This window comes from Marmota flaviventris, chromosome 5 (genome assembly GCF_047511675.1).
Source record: "Marmota flaviventris isolate mMarFla1 chromosome 5, mMarFla1.hap1, whole genome shotgun sequence".
In the NCBI taxonomy this organism is placed as follows: Eukaryota; Metazoa; Chordata; class Mammalia; order Rodentia; family Sciuridae; genus Marmota; species Marmota flaviventris.
Window position 1 is genome coordinate 137,271,172 of NC_092502.1, and position 19,134 is coordinate 137,290,305.

A 19,134-nucleotide genomic window follows, 5' to 3' on the forward strand; every position below is an offset into this window, starting at 1 on the left:
GAAAGAAAAAGATAAATCATACCCTATTTGAATCAAATATACGATATGTCAAGATCATTGTATTGTCTGGAGCAACTAATAAAAAAGATAAATCATAATGCTAGAGATTCATTTGTTCAAATAATAAAGGGGATTTAGAAACCAACAAATTTGGAATTATTGCTAACAGCACAAAGAAATCACTAAATATCTTCAAAGGGTGTCTGTTTTGGTAAGGGAATGATGTTCCAATTTGTATTTTAGAAATATTATAGAGGCTGTGAGCTTCCCGTGGAAGAGACTAGAGAAGGACATATTAAAGTTATGAGGAGTTGCACTGACTCAGGGGAAAGAAATAATCACAGACTTGTCTGGGACTGTGATATGTAGAATCCAGACAAGGGACTTGTGTGTGGGCCTATGTAGTTCCCTTTCTTTAATCATCATGATTAGCAATGGGCTGGTGGCCTCACCAGAATTTGCATCCTTAGTCTTAAGAAAGATTAATTCTGGCATAGAAATGACTAGCTGTCTGGAAATTCCAGGATATGTTTTATGTGCAAAAACACAGTGAGGTTCTAAACCTCCAATCTATAATTTGATGACCATGTTTTTACTTGATATTTTGTGGAATAAAAAAAAAAAATAGCACCGTGAAAGTCAATCGGTTCTGCTTTGTTTCTATTTATGTTGTTGAATTATTGCCACCCTCAGGGAAAATTCAAAACCTCTCTGGGCCCCTCTTCTACTTACAGGGTGATTAGATAAATCTGTCTCTATAGATAGGTAAAATTAAACAAAATGGATAATATTTGATCAATTTTAGCTTATAAAACCAGTTTCCATTTAATATGTTTTATTCCAAAATCATGCATGTTATTTTTCAACATATTAGAGGACCAAAAATAAGAACCCTGTGAATTTATTTTTGAGGTCAGTGGAAAACAAACCAAAGATGCCTTCATATTTACTTAAAATGACTTATATAGACATAACTAAAAATCAATAAACTAAATTATGTTTTGTAATTATAAAGAACTGATAACATCAGCTCTTTGCTTCTGCCACATTTTCAGAAGCCTTAGGCATATCTCTAAGGAGAAATTATTGTTTAATAAATATGTACTATACTCATAATTATAGAAATGAAAAATTAAAATTAATTTCTTGTCCAACTATTTTTTTTTCTTTTTGTAATCTTAATAGTGTGAAGTCCCTTGTTCATTATTTTTTTTTACAATAAAACAAGTCAGAATGCCTTAGGTAATTGACCTATAATGATGATAATTTTCTCCTTGCTTGAGAAAATTACTTTTAAGTTTCTCCTTAATCTTATGGGAATGATTCACCTTGTCAATTCATTTGTTTTTGATTTCCCAATTTAATTAGTCTGAATTTAATTACAATTGATTGAGTTGAAATATCAAATACAAAACTACTTTCATGAATAGGAAAATATCATTTTCTCAATAAGGATCAACTTATTCTTTAGAGAAAAATATCCAAACAATTTCCTAATATGTGCCTGTGTACATGAGTTTCCAAGTTTATTTTCTAAAGCCTAAGGATAAAAAATGAACTTGTCTATAAGAATAATAAAATCATTCTTAGAATCTAAGTTACTTTATTCTTCTTTTGCTAAAACTTGGATGAAAAAATTCCACAGGTGATCCTGATAAACAATCAATATTAAAAACCACAATTTCTAAATATATTTTAAATTTTGAGTATAGTACATATTTATTAAACAATATTTTTTAAGTATTCAGAAATTTTCTAAATATTCTGTGATTTATTCTCTCCCCTCCCACTAATTGCTCAGTCTTATTATAATATATTTATATAGTTAAATATATTATAATATTTCCCCTTCTAGGGGAAATATAATTGCAATTAGACATTTTTGGAAAATTAGGTTCAATCTGTTTTTAGTTCCCAACTGGTTATCAGAATAGCTGTCATTTATCCTTATTCATTGTTCATCCATTTTTCCCTGTTGTATAAGTGAAAGTTAAGGAATCAGTGACAAAAGAGTATTTTTAGGAGAAGGTCTTATTAGACCTTACCATGTGGGAGTCATAAATCCAGGACAATCCTTCCAGGAGAGCTACTTCACTTTATTCCCCATCCTGCTTCACTGCCAATTTATCCACTTAATATTCATTCCCAATTGTGAATAGAATATTTTAAATTTTATTATTATAGCTTTTACAATATTCCCAAATGATAAGAGTCTAAAAATTTTTAGCAGACTACAATATATGAGGTTAGCATTCAATAATGGGTTAATACTAATTATAATTATGAATTTTGAATTTCTGGTCCAGGTGATTTTAACTCTACTGGGCAATGGAGACTCTAAATGGCCTATGTTTTCTTATCTTTTATAAAATATTATTAGATTCAAATTACAAAAAAAATCCAAAAATGTTAAATATACAAACTAGAATGAAAGGGGTCATTTTGAAACAATCAGATGATAAATAAAGCAGGATATTGGTTGGACATTTATTTTTCTATATTTGATGCATTTTATATTATTTAAATAAACAAAATGAGGGCTTATTATAAAAAAAAACCCACTTCCATTTTCATGTTTGCGAATAAATGTTGAACATTTTGTGATGTTTTGTTTGAAAGCATATGCACTTTAACCACTTATGGTTTACAGTTATTGAGAATTCTTCCACTAGATAATCCTTAGATATTTTATTTATTTTTCAATATCAAAAATATATGGGAAGAGACTCAAAAATATATTGGAAGGAGTCGTTCACTAGGAAATTATTTGCCAAGCAGAGTTTCTGCCATGAGAAATACAATCATGAGTATAGGTACTCTTTGTTTTATAAAAACCAAAAATATTTAAGAGTTCTCTGAAAAGTGTTCAGAAATATAATACAATTTAAAATGAATTATAAAAAAGGTAGAATGGTGGTTGCCAGGAAATAGTAAAATGGAGAGTTGTTTAATGAATATAGTGTTTAACAGTATAATGATACACTTATCAGTATAAATGATACACTTCAAATGTGGTTAAGATGGCAAATTTTATGCTACATGTATTTAACTACAATGAAAAATTGTGCAAATTTAGTTAGAGTATATTCATAAAATGGGCCATTATATGGTATTTAAAATGATATTACAAAGTATAAGAAGGCCTAGATATTATAATCTATGTGACCTAACTAGTACAACTTCCTAAAAATACCTAAATTTAAAAATTAAAAAAATCTTTTAGAAGATTTCATGAATTCAAAGAAATACACTTTATAATTAAAATTCAGAGTAAATGACTTCATCAGCATAGAAATTTACATTGAAAGTAAGAAGGTGATGGATAACTTTCATGTCTTAGTATCTTGTGAATTATGTAACAAAAATTATATGGGGGCAACACAGCAAAGAGACAATGATAAAAAGCAGAATTGAGAGGCAAGTGATGAAATAAATTCTCCAAGAATTCATATTATAAAGTCTGAGACCTGGAGAGACTGAAAGATAGGGTAACAAAGTAGAAAACAAGCTGAGAGTCCCCTAATTTTAAACCCAGACCTAGATCTAGAAGTGGGGATAGGCAACAGAGAGAGAAAGAGAGAGATGGGGAGCTGAAAATTTCTGAAGATCACCCAGTTAAAAACATCTGGAAATGTGGTAAAGGTGTTCCTGCACCTGCTGTCTGACAGGGTCACAGCATGGGGAATGCTGCAGCAAGGCCACCCCATCTGGAAACTGGAACCATTAGGAATGTTAAGTGTTTTGTTTATGATATTGATGATATGGATATCAGGGCATACATCAATTAATAATAAAAGTACATAATGCCTGAGATTGCAGGAAAATTCCCAGAATGAGACTAAGGTACAATGGAGACATGCCATGAGATGCATTTCAGTATCTCTCAGGATACAAACAACGGTGTTATTCCTTAAGCCTAAGCAATGAGAAATATTTATCACAGGGTTAACAATTTACACTAGCCCAACCTCATCCTAAAGCCATAACCTGTACAATAGGCTAGCTACAGAAAAACAATTGTTCTGCCAACAGTACAAGGACCACCATATGTAGCTTACTGTATCCCCTTGAGGACAAGAGACTAATAAAAATACATTCCCCAACCAGTAGACCATACTTTTCTTTATGCAGAAACTTATGATAAAAATGGAAAACACAGAGGTAATATAAATGACAAATGAGTTGAGGTGTAAAGCCTGCCCTTTAGTTAAAGATTACAGAGACATAAGAATGGTGGGCTTTGACCAAGGATCAAGGAAGTTCTTTAAGAAAGCAGTTGAATACATCATATAAAAAAAGGAAATTACCTTGGAAATTAAAATAGAATAATGTAAAATTAACATAGATATATTTTAGAGGCACTTCAGAGTAGTAGGCTTTTAAATAATAAACTTTCACTACTTTAAGTGTGTTTTACTGGGATTTTAGTTTAGAAGTAAGAAAGTTTACCAATAATCATAAGTATGCTTTAAAGTTAAAGGTTAATGAAATAATTATAGGTATGCTTTAAAGTTAGAAGTGAATAATAGGTCAGGAGTCATGTAGTCTAGTTGTGTCGCCTAGCACCTAGTGATTGAGGTGAAAATGTAAAAGCTTAATCATGATTGTCTAAGGGTACAGAAAAATATTTTGAACAATGTACTCAATATCTTAAGTAATCAATGTATGTCAGAAAAGATTGTAATTCTGGAATATTATGCAAATCAAAAAAGATTTGGGTTTTGAAGCTATCCATTAACTACGTGAAAAAACACCTGTAAAAAAGTATAAAAAGAAAGATTCCTCCAGAGGCAGCATGAGGTGTCTTCTGGAGGTTGCTCGTAACTTGCAACCTGTAGTCTGGACTCCTCTTCTTTTGCTGATGCCACTCCTCCTTCAGCACCCCCTGGACCTTCACTATCCCCGCCGGGGCTGGACCTCTGCAGAAAGGCAGACAAAATTTAAAACATTACAATAACTGAAGGGTCCTTAAAATAGAGAAAACAGCTTAAAACCAAGTCACAGATAACTGAGCCAGGGTATGTGGAGGGGTTGCAGCCATTGTGGAGCACTCAGGCTAGAAGGCTAGCCAGCCCCTCAAATCAACCCACTGTCTTTCCACACTTAGCTGCAAATCAAACAAGAGGGAGTCCAGTGCAGTGGGACCTCTTAAGAATCTGGCCAGAAAGAACTTCTAGAAGGACTACTTCTTTCTCGTGACAAACAAGGGGGACAGAAAGGGCTGGTGGAGACCTGTGTTGGGAACTGCTTCTACCCCTACTAAGTTGTGTACTGTATCTACTCATTCAACTCAGACAGAGACAGCAACAAAGCAACTTTGGCCCTGAAAAAAAAAAGTGGATTCACCAGGCCCTGACCATTGACACTGCGGGAAAGCAAGCTTCCTCTAGAAATGGTCCTGGGATCTCAGGGATCCAGAGAGAAGAAGCGTGGATATTTAGTGACACTCAGACCCAGCAGAAAATTAATACAGTTTGCACAGCAGGGAAAGGCTAATCCCAGCTTTAACAGGTGCACAACCTGACCTGTGATCAGAACAGGCAAGTGACAGGGCATTGTTGGGATAACTGGAAGGAACTTACATCAGACTTAATAAATGGAGGGAATCAATGTCCAACATTCACATTGTAGGGCAATGGAAAAGAGTTCAACTAAACGACCTGAGACCTTTCATCAAACTTCCTCAGAGAGAAAGGTTGATCAGGTGAATAATTTTGAACCACAGAAAATCCATAAGTAGAGTTCTTGAGATTACAAGACAGCCACCCGTATCTTCACTACAGGGAAAAGGATATCATAGAGGAGAGCAGGTACACAGTGACCCAGGTGCACTCCAAAACCTGCATTCTGAACTACTGCACTAAATATTCTTTTTTTTTTTTTTTTTTTTGGTGGTGGTGTTGGGGATTGAACCCAGGGCTTTGTGCTTGCTAGGCAAGCACTCTACCAACTGAGCTGTTTCCCCAAGCACTAAATGATAATAATAAAAAAACCCACAGCATTGAACCAACCAAGCAGTGAGCTCCAAGCCCCTGAGTTGAGAAACCAGAAGCTGATGTAAGAGATTCATAGCAACTAGAAAATGTAACATGGAGAGATCCACAGCCAAAGGCTAATGGACATCTGATAAATATCCAAATGCCAATGATATCCAAACCAAGGTTCAGGGATTTTCTTCACCTTGAAATGATTACTATAAACAACTCTAATGTCAAATCCTATAAATAACTCTTTAAATTGAATGGTAATTTTTAGTCCAATAGTCTTGAACCCAATTAAAATATATTTTATCTAATGATTTAAAGCATGAATTGGAATCAATTTTCTTATCTTTATTTCCTAGTTCTATTTTATTCCTGCTTCTCTAACCCCTCACTCATTCTCTTGCATTATCTGCTACTCCTTAAAATGCCAATCATTTGTCTATTTCTTCTTTCTACATTGGAATAAATATGACCCTCTCTCTCTCTCTCTCTCTCTCTCTCTCTCTCTCTCTCTCCCTCCCTCCCTCTCTCCTTCTTTCTTTCTGCATCCTTTTTTTTTGGTCTATTCATATTTTTTCCCAGTATCCTCCCTCATTAACCCTCACTTAAGGATATAATACACCATGATCCAGTAGAGTTTATCCTAGGGATTTAAGATTGGTTCAACATACAGACATCAATAAATATAATTCATCACATCAATAGACATAAAGATAAGAACCATATGACCCTCTCAATGGAGGCAGAAAAAAAATTGACAAAATACAGCATCCCTTAATGTTCAAAACACTAGAAAAACTAGAGATAACAGGAACATATCTCAACATTGTAAAACTATCTATTCTTAGCCTCAGGTTAACATCACTCTAAATGAAGAAAAGTTGAAAGCATTCCCTCCAAAAACTAGAACAAGACAGGGATGTCCTCTTTCACTACTTCTACTTAACATAGTTCTTGAAACATTGGCCAGAGCAATTAGACAGATGAAAGAAATTAAAGGGATACACATAGGAAAAGAAGAACTCAAATTAGCACAATTTGCCAACAATATGATTCTATACCTAGAAGACCCAAAAATTTCCACCAGAAAACTTCTAGAACTAATAAATGAATTCAGCAAAGTAGTAGGATATAAAATCAACACCCATAAATCAAAAGCATTTCTGTATATCAGTGATAAATCTTCTGAAAAGGAAATGAGGAAAACTACTCTTTAACATAGCCTCAAAAAAAAAAAAAAAAGAAAGAAAGAAAGAAAGAAAAAGAAAAAGAAAAAGCAACTTGGGAATGAACCTAACAAAAGAGGTGGACAACTTCTACAACAAAAACTACAGAATGCTAAAGAAACAAATCAAACCAGACCTTAGAAGATAGAAAGATCTACCTTGCTCTTGAATAGGCAGAATTAATGTTATCAAAGTGACCATACTACCAAAAGTATTATACAGCTTTAATGCATTTCTGATGAAAATCCCAATGACATTCCTCATAGAAATGAAAAAAATCAGTCATGAAATTCATCTGGAAAAATAAGAGAGCCAGAATAGCTAAAGAAATCTTTAGCAAGAAGAGTGAAGCTGGTGGTATCACTATATCAAAACTTAAACTATACTACAGAGCGTAGTAACAAAAACAGCATAGTATTGGTACCAGAATAGACCTGTAGACCAATGGTACAGAACAGAGGACAGAGAGTACCCACATAACTACAGCTATCTTATATTATGCAAAGGCTCCAAAAATGTATGTTGGAGAAAATATTATCTTCAACAAATGGTGCTGGGAAAACTGGAAATCCATATGAAAAAAAAGAAAGAAAAAGAAAAGAAAGAAAAGAAGAAAGAAAGAAAAGGAACTAAATCCCTGGAGCTGGGGCTGTAGCTCTGTGGTAGAGCACTTGCCTAGCATGCATAAGGCACTGTGTTCGATTCTCAGCATCACATATAAATAAATGAACAAAATAAAAGCCCATTAATGTCAAAAAAATAAAAATAAAAATGAAATTAAACTCCTATCATTCACCATGCACAAAACTCAATTCAAAGTGGATCAAGGACCTAGAAATTAAACAAGGCACACTCTAGCTATTGGAAGAAAAAGTAGGTTCAAATCTCCATCGTGTTGAATTAGACCCCAACTTCCTTAATAAGACTCCTGTAGCACAAGAATTAATATCAAGTTCAATATATGGGATGGATTCAAACTAAAAAGTTTCTTCTCAGCAAAAGAAACAATCAGTGAGATGAATAGAGAGCCTACTATTTGGAAACAAATTTTACCACACACATGTCAGAAAGATCACTAATCTCTAAGATGTATAAAGAACTAAAAAAAAAAATTGTAACACCAATGAAACAAATAACTTAATCAATAAATGGGCCAAGGAACTGAACAGACACTTCTCAGAAAAGATAAACAATCAATAAACAAATATATAAAAAATATATGTTCAACATCTCTAGCAATTAGAGAAATGCAAATCAAAACTACTCTAAGATTTCATCACACTCCAGTCAGAATGGCAGCTATTAAGAATACAAACAATTTTAACTGTTGGAGAGGACACGGGAAGAAAGGTACACTATACATTGCTAGTGGGATTGCAAATTGGTGCAGCCAATATGGAAAGCAGTATGGAGAATTCTTGGAAAACTGGGAATGGAACCTCCATTTGACCCAGCTCTCCCACTCCTTGGTCTATACCCAAAAGACTTAACAATAGCATACTACAGGGACAAGCCACATCAACATTTATAGCAGCAGAATTCACAATAGCTAAACTGTGGAACCAAACTAGTTGCCCTTCAGGAGATGAATAGGTAAAGAAAATGTAGTATATATACAAAATGAAATATTATTCAGCATTAAAAGAGAATAAAATCATGGCATTTTTAGGTAAATGGATGGCATTGGAGAAGATAATCTTAAGTGAGTTTAGCCAAATGCCAAATAATTTCTCTTATTTAAGGATGCTGATTTATAATGTGGTGGTGGAGGGCATAGGAGGATTAGATGAACTCTAGATAGGGCAAAGGGTAAAAGGGGAGGGAAGGTAAGGCAGGGAGCATGAGGGTAGCAAAGACGGGAAATGAGATGGACATCTTTATCTAAGTACATGTATGGAGAAAAATATTGAAAACTAAATTTAGAGCCTATTCTAGAACTTTATTTTAGTTTTATTCCTGAATTTGAGGAATATAAATCAATTGCAGCAAGTTTTGATTTCTTATAAGTTTGACTAGAATAACATTTGTCTCTGAAATAATTATAAATAAGGCTTATATGGCATCTCTTAAAGACCTGCTGATTTTGGGATCAATAGAGATCACACTTTGAATTAAAATATCATTCTCTAGATCTATATGCAATCCAGAGCTCTTATGAAAACAAATCTCACAAAGTAGTCAGAACTCAAGTAGTAAGCTTACTTAAAAGAAAGGCAGAACTATACCAATAGATGGGTAAACACACAAACAATGTCAAAAAGCAAGAGAACAAACCATCCCAAAGAGCTATAATGGTCAAAGAACAGACATTGTTGACACAATATTAGAGTAAATATCAGAGAAAGAATTTAGAAAGTTCACAGTCAAACTGTTCTATAAGTTAAAAGATGATGTAAAGGGCACAATCAGAGAGAAAATACAGGAATTGAAAGATCACTTTCAAAAAGAGGAAAAGATTTTTATAAAGAACCAAATATAAATCCTCTAAATGAAAGAATCAATAAGCCAAATTAAAAATTAAATGGAAAGCATCACTAATAAATTAGACCACTTTGAAGGCAGATGTTCAGGCCTTGATGACAAAATATAAATGTTGAAAAAAGTTGTCTATAAAGCAAAAATATTAACAAAACATGAACAGAATATTCCACAAATTTGGGATAATATTAATAGGCCAAATTTAAGATTTGTTGGAATAAATAAAAGGCTCTTAAACACAAACTGAAGTAACGTCCAATCTCTTCATTGAAATAATATTAGAAATTTTTCCAGATTTTAAAAATAAGTTAGAAATTTGAATCCAAGAGACATATAGGATTTCAAAAATACAAAAGCACAATAGATCAAGTCTAGGACACATTATAATTAAAATGAATAGCATACAGAATAAGAATAGAATTTTAAAAGCTTCAAGAGAAAAATAATTGCTCACATGTGGAGATCAACAAATCTGAACTTCAATTGATTTCTCAACCCAGTTCTAAAAAGTCCAAAAGCTTGTAATAATATACCAAGCTCTGAAAGAAAATGGATGCCAAACAATAATACCATATCCAGCAAAAGTAAGTTTCAGAATTAGAGATGAAGTATAAACCTATATCAGATGAAGTATAAACCTAAAATCAGAGCTGAAATCAATGAAATTGAAATAAAAGAAATAATTGAAAAAAATGATATAACAAAAAGTTGGTTCTTTGAAAAATTAAATAGAATTTATAATCCCTTAGTCATGATAACAAAGACAAGGAGAGAGAAAACACAAATTATTAACATCTGTGATGAAAAAGGAAATATAACTAGAAATTATTTTGAAAACTTGTCCTCCAATAAAATAGAAAATATCAAAGGCATTGACAAATTTCTAGAGTTATATGATTTGCTCAAACTGAGTCAGGATTATATACACAAGTTAAACAGATCAATTTCAAGCAATGAAATAGAAGGCATCATCAGAAGCCTGTCTACCAAAAAAAGCCCAGGACCATATGGATACACAGTTGAGTTCTACAAGCTTCTAAGAAGACATAATACCATTACTACTTAAATTATTTCATGAAATAGAAAAAGAGAATACTTCCAAACTCATTCTATGATGCCAATATCGCCCTGAAACAAACACCAGAGAAAGACAAATCAAAGGAAGAACACTTCAGACCAATATCTCTAATGAACATAGATACGAAAGTTCTAAATAAAATTCTGGCAAATCAAATGCAAAAACATATTATAAAGATAGGGAACTATGATCAAGTGGGTTTCATCCCAGGGATGCAAGGTTGGTTGAACATATGAAATCCATAAATATAATTCATCACATCAATAGACCTGAAGATAAGACTCATAATCATCTCAATAGACGCAGAAGAGGCATTCAACAAAATACAGCATCCCTTCATTTCAAAACACTAGAAAAAATAGGAATAACAGAAACATATCACAGTATTGTAAAAGCTATTGATGTTAAGCCCCAGGTCAACATCATGCTAAATGGAGAAAAAATGAAAGCATTACTTCTAAAAACTGGAACAAGACAGGGATGTTCTCTTTTACCACTTCTATTTAACATAGTTCTTAAAACTCTAGCTAGAGCAATTAAACAGACAAAAGAAATTAAAGGGATATGGATAGGAAAAGAACTCAAATTATCACTATTTGCCAAAAACATAATTCTATAGCTACAAGATCCAAAAATTTCCACCAGAAAAATTATAGAACAAATAAATTAATTCAGCAAAATAGCAGGATATAAAATCAACACCCATAAATCAAAGACATTTCTGTACATCAGTGATGAATGCTCTGAAAAGAAACTAGGAAAACTACCCCATTTACAATACCCTCAAAATAAGTAAATAAATAAAATACTTGGGTATCAACTTAACAAAAGAGGTGGAAGACCTCTACAATGAAAACTATAGAAATAAAGAAATTAAAGAAGACCTTGGAAGATGAAAAGTTCTCCCTTGTTTTTGGATAGGCAGTTAGTGTTGTCAAAATGACCATACTACCAAAAGCACTATACATATTTAATACAATTCCAATTAAAATCCCAATGACATTCCTCATAGAAATAGAAAAAGCAATCATGAAATTCATCTGTAAAAATAATAGACCCAGAATAGCCAAAGCTATCTTTATCAAAAAGAGTGAAACAGGTGGCATCATTATCCTAGAACTTAAACTACACTACAGAGCAATAGTAACAAAAATGTCATGGTATTGGCACCAAAATCAACTTGTAGACCAATAAAAGATACACAGACAAACCCACATAAATACGGATATCTCATAGTAGTCAAAGGCACCAAAAACATGTATTGGAGAAAAAATATCCACTTCAACAAATGGTGCTAGGAGAATTATAAATTTTTATGTGGTAAAATGAAATTAAGCCCCTATCTCTCCCCATGCACAAAACTCAAATAAAAGTGGATCAAGGACCTAGGAATTATACCACAGACCTTTTGCCTAATAGAGGAAAAAGTAGACCCCAAATTTCATCTTGTCAAAGTAGGCCCTAACTTCCTTATTAAGACTCTGATAGAGCAAGAAATAAAATCAAGAGTTAAAAAATGGAATGGACACAAACTAAAAAGCTTCTTCTCAGCAAAAGACACAATCATTGAGGTTAATAGAAAGCCTACAGAATGGGAGCAAATTTTTACTACACACACATCACATTGAGCACTAACCTCTAGGATATATAAAGAACTCAAAAAAATTTAACATCAAAAAACCAAATAACACAATCGATAAATGGGCCAAGGAAATGGACAATTATCAGAAGATGATATGCAATCATTCAACAAATATGTGAAAAAATGTTTAACATCTCCAGCAATTATAGAATTGCAAACAAAAGTACTCTAAGATTTCATCACACTCCAGTCAGATTGGCAGAATACAGACAACAATAAGTGTTGGCAAGGAAGTGGGGTAAAGGCACACCATACATTGCTTGTGGGACTGCAAATTGGTGTGACCAATTTGGAAAGCAGCATGGAGAATCCTTGGAAATTTCCTTGGAAAACTTGGAATGAAACCACCATTTGACCCAGCTATCCCTCTCCTGGGTCTATACCCAAATGACTTAAAAACAGCATACTATGGTGACTCAGCCACATCAATGTTTATAGCAGCACAATTCACAATAGATAAATTGTGAAACCAAATTTGATGCCCTTCAATAGATAAATGGATAAAGAATATATGGTATATATACACAATGAAATATCACTCAGCATTAAAAGCAATAAAATAAAAGCAATAAAATCATGGATTTTTGAGGTAAATAAATGGATTTAGTGCATATCATGCTAAGTGAAGTAAGCCAATACCAAAAAATAAAAGGCCAAATGTTTTCTCTAATATGTGGATGATTATACATAATAGGAGTTACGGGTGAGCTTGGGAGGAATGGATAAACTTTAGATAGGGCAAAGGGGAGGGAGAAGGTATGATGGTAGGAAAGGTGGTGGAATAAGATGGAATCTTTACCCAAAGTACGTGTATGAAGACACGAGTGGTGTGATGCTACATCATGTACAACCAGAGACATGAAAAATTGTGCTCCATATGTATACTATGAATTGCTATTATGTATAACAAATTAGAATAAATAAATAAATTAAAAAAAATGAAATGGAGATGATACCAAAGCACATAGCAGTTGAAATAGAGCAAGTTATGATAAAAATCAAAATTTAAAAGATATGAATGATTTTACACCAAATAATAAAGGATCAAAGCATTCATAGCAAACACAGCAGAAAACGTTTGTACAAATTAAAGTATAATAGACTTAAAAAATTAACTCACTTTTGTCTATGACAAGCTAGGTAGACAAACGTGCATTTCAAGTATTCAGTTATGCTTTAATCAGATTTTCTTTGCTATGATTTAAAGTCCTGAAGAGAACAATGAAGAGGAGGAAACGTTTATTTTGGCTTATGGTTTCATAGTTCTCAGTCTATTGAAGGTTGGCCCCACAGCACTGGGCTCAAGGTGAGGTTGAATATCATGGCAGAAGCACATGGCCAAGAAAAGCAGCTTAGGACATGTCCCCCAGAAAGCAGAGAGAAAGAGCTTCATTCATCAAGGGCAAAATATAAACCTCAGTGACCTACTTAAATTGTTTTATATTGCATGTCTATATTTAAAGTCCAATGTTTAAATATTGGCTCCTAATGATAGTAGATGTCATAAAAAAGCAAGTAATTTGGAGAATATTGACCTTGGTTTCTACTATCTATTTTGTATTTTTGCTTGTTGCTTGTTACATAAAATTAAGGAGTACAACATGAGGCTTTTATATATTTATGCATGGTAAAATCTTTATTATATTCAAGTAATTAATATATCCATAATTTCAAATAGTGACCCTTTTTCAGGGCAGGGAGGCAAAAGGATATGCCATCTTCAGATGCCAAGATACAGAAAAAAACAAAGTGACCATCAGCAGATGATCAATAAAGAACACACAATGGAATATCTTAGTAATAATCTCTGGTCCAGTACAATATTATTAACTCTAGTCCTCATGTTGAACATGTAATCTCAGGATTATTCCTTCAGTATTTCTGCCATTTTGTTGACCTATGTCTCCTCCTGTCCCCACCAGGCTTCCATCCATCTTCAGTAGCCAATATTTCTTCCCTATTTGACTTTCTTTTTCAGACTTCCGCTAGATGTCAGCTAATACTTTTTTTTTTTCTGAGTCTGATGTATCTCATTTAGCATAATGTTATGCAGGTTAGTCTATGTTTAATAAATAATAGAATCTCTTTGTTCAAGGTTGAATAATATCTCAGTATGCACTTATTATATATTCAAGTATCCATGGATACATTGTTTCTGTATCGTGGCTATTGTGAATAATGCTATTAAACAAAGGAGCACAGATAACTTTATTAGTTGGTAACTTAATTTCTTTGAGGAATGGGTACAGAAGGACTTGGGAGTCATAGGAAATTTATCAATTTTTTGAGGACCCTTCATAATGCTTTTCGTAATGACTCTACCAATCTAATTTCTCACCATCAGTGTATGATGGTTCTTGTTTTCCAATTTTTTTTGCAATATTATCCCTTGTCTTTCTCTTTTAAATCATATAGAATTCACATTTCTGGTGCTCATGTCCAAGTTTGCATCTAAGATCATGCACCCATTTGTTTAAGCCTCAGGTTGAGGGTGTGTCACATCATGATGGGTATCCATGTCAGAGGAAATGTCATATATTGCATGAGGAAGTGAAGACAAACAAGACAGGTGGGGTCCTACAATTTTGATTGATGGGATGCACCTATGACCTAAGATTCAGTTTCTACTGGTCCAAAGCACCTTCCAATAACATCACAAACCACATTGTGGACCAATCTTTGAAATATGAATATTTCAAGAGCATTACCCATATTTAAATCATAGCATTCACACCCCAAGCACCAAAAACAGTTCAAGTGCATCTCACAATGCAAAAAGTATTCATATGTCTCTTACTGTTCCAAAATTTTAATTCTTCCTTGTGCCAAATGCCAAGTGTAAAGTTTCATCTGAGACTCACTCCACACGCAACTGTGAGCCCTGGAAAATAATAAATAAATAAATAAATAAACAAACAAACAAATAAATAAATAAACAAACAAATAAATGAAACAGTTATATTCTTCCAAATATACAATGGTGAAGGAAGCACAGGGTAAACATTTTTATTCCAAAATGGATGGGAAATGAGGAATAGGGAAAGATAAGTAGTGATCACTTCATAAAAATATTAAATATATATATATACATATATGTATATATATATGAGAGAGAGAGAGAGAGAGAGAGAGAGAGAGAGAGAGGACAAACATTAAATCCTACAGATCCATGTTCAACAGCCAGGAATCAATGTAGCAGTATGTGAACTCCTAAGGTATTGGGCAGCCCTACCCCTACAACTGCTCTGATTCTAGCCTACATGACCAATCTGTAAGGCTACCTTTCACACTGCATGCAGCTTTCCTCAGTAGATATTGCACAATGCTGATGGATTCCATTCCTGGATATATATTGTAACTTTACTACCATAGTTCTATTTCCATTGCCTTGTTAGGGATTACTTGTAGGGAATTTTACTCTGTAGCACAATTTTTCATGGACCTCCAAGTTTTCCTTTGGAATTTTGAATGCCACAATGACCACATAACTCTTGCATTCTGCATGTCTGCAAAACCAGTACTATATGGAAATTACCAAGGTGTACCATCGTTACAAGCTGTATTGTGTGCACTTGAACCAAGCTACAGCTGTGCAGTTCTTTGCCAGCTGAATGCAGGGTAATAAATCCAAAGTTGGTTCCTGAGCGTGTAGGGCACCCTAGAGATTTGTTCTGAAACAATTTTACCTTGGAAAGGGAAGAAATTTGCATTTATATGCCTGAGACTGTGATGGGTGAGGGAGCCTGGTGGAATTCTCAGATGTCCTCAGGCATCATTTCCACTGTTCTGATACAAAATATTTGGCTTCTTTTGATTGGTGCTAATCTCTTGGCAAACACCCCCTCCTTGGCCAGATTCTTATAAGATTTTTCACTCCTTTTCCAGCCAAGTGGCAAACTTTTAAAATATTTCCACTCTGCTTTTTTTTTCTTTTTTAAATTGCTATAAATTTGAATAAAAGCATCTAGCACCACCCATACCACAGTCTGAATGCTCTTTTGCCTGGAAAACTCCTCCACCAAATAAAATAGTCTATGATCTTTAATCTCAGCATTTCACAAAGTGGCAGGGCAAGTACAAAATGTAGTTTACATTTCCCTCACAGTGAGTCAAATATGGCCTTTTTTCCAGTTTCCAGTGGAACAGTCATTCACATATGAGACCTCTTCCATGTGACTTTTAGTGACTACATTTATATCAGCATTCTAATTTTCCAAGCCCTCACCTGAATTACCAGTTATAGACTGGCCTTAGCCTTCTCAGCTTTCTCTAGCCTACTGTTCAAACCTTTTCAAACCTCCTTCTGCAAACCAATTCTAAGTGTTTCTCCATATCTTCAGGAATATTGCTGTAGCCCCATTCCTTTGTACCAAATTTGCATAATAATCACGTTCAGATTACTATAGTGAAGTACCTGAGACAATTAATTTGCAAAGAAAGAAGTTTTATTAAGCTCACAGTTTGGATGGTCAAATCTAAAATGGTGCAACAGATTGGTCTGGCTTCTGATGAGAGTGACAGATAGCAATTGTTGGGGCACATGGCAGAGGAAGTGGTTATATCTTGATCTGGGAGCCAGAGATATAGAGGAATGATGGGGTTCCACAATACCTATTTAATTAATTAATTAATTTTTATTAGTTACACATGACAGTACAATGATCTTGACATATCATACATTTGAATCAAATGGGGTATAATTTCTCATTTTTCTGCATGTACAGGTTGCAGAATCACATTGGTCATACAGTCATGTATATACATACAGCAATACTAGTGTCTATTTTATTCCTATCCCCCATCCCCACTCCTCCCCTCCCATCACTTCTCTCTACCCAATCTAATATGACACACTTCTTTTTTTCCCCCTCACATCATTATACATGTATTTTGTATAATGATGAGGGTCTCTTTCCATCTTCTGTGCAATTCCTCTTCTCCCTCTCTTTCCCACCCACCTCTCTTCCCTATTTAGTGGTAATCTTCTTCTCATGCTCTTCCTCTCTATCCCATTTTGAGTCACCCCCCCTTATATCAGAGAAGACATTTGGGCATTTGTTTTTTAGGGATTGGCTAACTTCACTTAGCATAATCTGCTCTAATGCCATCCATTTCCCTGCAAATGCCATGATCTTGTTACTCTTTAGTGCTGAGTAATATTCCATTGTGTATAAATGCCACTTTTTTAATCCATTCATCCATTGAAGGGCATCTAGGTTGGCTCCACAGTCTAGTTAATTGTGCTGCTATAAACATTGATGTGGCTGTGTCCCTGTAGTATGCTATTCTATGAGGCCAACATCACCCTGATTCCAAAACCAGACAAAGACATTTCAAAGAAAGAAAACTACAGACCAATATCTCTAATTAACATAGATGCAAAAATCCTCAATAAAATTCTAGCAAATCGGATACAAAAACATATCAAAAAGATCGTGAACCATGATCAAAGTGGGATTCATCCCCGGGATGCAAGGCTGGTTCAATATATGGAAATCAATAAATGTAATTCACCACATCAATAAACTTAAAGATAAGAACCATATGATCATCTTGATATACGAAAAAAAAGAAAAATTCCACAAAATACAGCATCCCTTTATGTTCAAAACACTAGAAAAACTAGGGATAACAGGACTTACCTCAACATTGTAAAAGCTATCTACGCTAAGCCTCAGACCAGCATCATTCTAAATGGAGAAAAAATGAAGGCATTCCCACAATAACTTTTAATTATGTATCCATAGTGACCTATGAACCTGCCATAAGGCCCTATCAGCTAATTGTCCGCAACTCCTTCAATTGTTCCACCCTGTGGGCTGTGCTTTTAACATATAGGTCTCTGTAGAAACTACCTATATTCAAAATATAGAAATTATTTAAATCATTTTGAGTTGATTTTTTGGATATGGTTTGAGATAATGTCTAATTTTATTCTTTTGCATGTTAGATATCCAATTGTCCCAATACCACTTATTGAAAAGGCCATCCTTTCTCCAATGTGTGTTCTTGGAAATTTTTTTTTTTTAATGTGAATCCTTGGATTTATTTCTGGTCTGTTATCACTGTTCTGTGTATTTATGTGTTTTGCTGTCTGGATCATGCTATTTTTTTTAATATTACTACAGCTTTGTAGTATATTTTCAAGTCAGGTAGTGTCTTTGTTCAAGATTGCTTTGAATATTTGACATATGTTATGGTTTAGATATGAGGTGTTTCCCAAAAACTCACGTGTGAGACAATGCAAGAAAGTGTATTGGTGAAATAATTGGGTGGGTTGAAAGTTTTAATCTAATCAGTGCATTAATTTCCTGATATGTGTTAACTTGGTGGTAACTGTAGGTCAGTAGGGTATGGCTGGAGAAAGTGGGTTACTACTACATATTTTGTCTCTGGAGAATAGATCTCTTTCTCTGCTTTCTGGTACCATGTCCTGAACCACTTTCATCCATCACATCCTTCCAACATCATGTTTCCATGATGTTTTGCCTTGTCTTGGGCCTAGAGCCCAAGACTCAGATATCTATGGACTGAGACCTTTGAAACCATGAGCCCCCAAACAAACTTTTGCTTCTGTAATTGTTGTTGTCTAGTCTTTTGGTCATAGCAGGAAAAAAAAAAATACTGACTAAAACATCAGATTTTCTGTTTTAATATGAAGTATAAGATAGTTTACACTATATCTAAAAAAAAAAGAAACATTCTATTAAAATTTTGTAGAAATTC